The sequence below is a fragment of the Phyllobates terribilis genome, unplaced genomic scaffold, assembly GCF_046119375.1.
Source record: "Phyllobates terribilis strain yellow unplaced genomic scaffold, ASM4611937v1 Scaffold_173__1_contigs__length_4020020, whole genome shotgun sequence".
Taxonomy (NCBI): domain Eukaryota; kingdom Metazoa; phylum Chordata; class Amphibia; order Anura; family Dendrobatidae; genus Phyllobates; species Phyllobates terribilis.
In genome coordinates this window covers 2,664,448-2,666,214 of record NW_027362933.1, presented here as the reverse complement: position 1 = coordinate 2,666,214, position 1,767 = coordinate 2,664,448, and positions in this window count along the sequence as shown.

The window sequence follows — 1,767 nt, the reverse complement described above, 5'->3', positions numbered from 1 at the left end:
GTGATCAGACATTTATCAACAACCTTGTGGATAGGTGATTAAACATTATTTATGGGACAACCATAGCCATAGATGTAGAAGAGAAAAAAAGCAGAATAAACAGTAATAGATGAGCTAAAAACATGAAACTTATCAAAATATGTCTTGAAAAATCTCACGCTTCCAGGTGGATCGACGGCGCTTTCCTTGACTTGAACGGAGAAAGCATGGAAGCCGAGGTGGACGAATTCCTCCGAGAGGTCTACAAGATGATGAAACTATTTCAGCAGAAGCAGAAGACGTTAGAAGAGGAGAAGAAAAAGGCGGCTCAACACCGGACACTGTCTGAAGATAAGGATTCGGTGGACGAGGAAAAGAAGGAAAGCCGCATAGTTCTCATGTGTTCTGCCATCACCGAGCAAATCAAGGCTTTTAAGGTAGATGCATCAAATAATGGATATATCAGTAATCTGGGCCAGGTTTGCTGGAGCGCGCTGTTACCTCCCAATCCCAGCCAACTTCAGCACAGTGGTTACTATCGAGACAGCAGGGGTGGTCGGTCTCCTAGGCAACGATCTGTAAACAAAAGAAAAGTGTTAATATCTCAAGAACGGCTGCAAATGTCAAGAAGCAGTAAATTGCAAAAGTGCAGGTTTTTACAATATCTATGAAGATGGGAATAACCCTTTATTTCATTTTTGTAGCCGTAATCCCAGGACACTGATTATGATTGACTCCTTTTCAGGAATATATCCCTGTGGTGAGCATCCTTTGCAACCCATGCCCCTCCCATATATCCATCCTGGCCTCCATGTGTCCAGCCTGCCCCCCTTCATATATCCATTCTGTCCCATATATCTATATATATCTATATCTATATCATATATATATATATATACAGTACAGACCAAAAGTTTGGACACACCTTATCATTTAAAGATTTTTCAGTATTTTCATGACTATGAAAATTGTACATTCACACTGAAGGCATCAAAACTATGAATTAACACATGTGGAATTATATAATTAACAAAAAAGTGTGAAACAACTGAAAATATGTCTTATATTCTAGGTTCTTCAAAGTAGCCACCTTTTGCTTTGATGACTGCTTTGCACACTCTTGGCATTCTCTTGATGAGCTTCAAGAGGTAGTCACCGGAAATGTTTTTTACTTCACAGGTGTGCCCTGTCAGGTTTAATAAGTGGGATTTATTGCCTTATAAATGGGGTTGGGACCATTAGTTGTGTTGTGCAGAAGTCAGGTGGATGCACAGCTGATAGTCCTACTGAATAGACTGTTAGAATTTGTATTATGGCAAGAAAAAAGCAGCTAAGTAAAGAAAAACGAGTGGCCATCATTACTTTAAGAAATGAAGGTCAGTCAGTCCGAAAAATTGGGCAAACTTTGAAAGTGTCCCCAAGTGCAGTTGTAAAAACCATCAAGCGCTACAAAGAAACTGGCTCACATGAGGACTGCCCAAGGAAAGGAAGACCAAGAGTCACCTCTGCTTCTGAGGATAAGTTTATCCGAGTCACCAGTCTCAGAAATCGCAGGTTAACAGCAGCTCAGATTAGAGACCAGGTCAATTCCACACAGAGTTCTAGCAGCAGACACATCTCTACAACAACTGTTAAGAGGAGACTTTGTGCAGCAGGCCTTCATGGTAAAATAACTGTTAGGAAACCACTGCTAAGGACAGGCAACAAGCAGAAGAGTCTTGTTTGGGCTAAAGAACACAAGGAATGGACATTAGACCAGTGGAAATCTGTGCTTTGGTCTGATGAGTC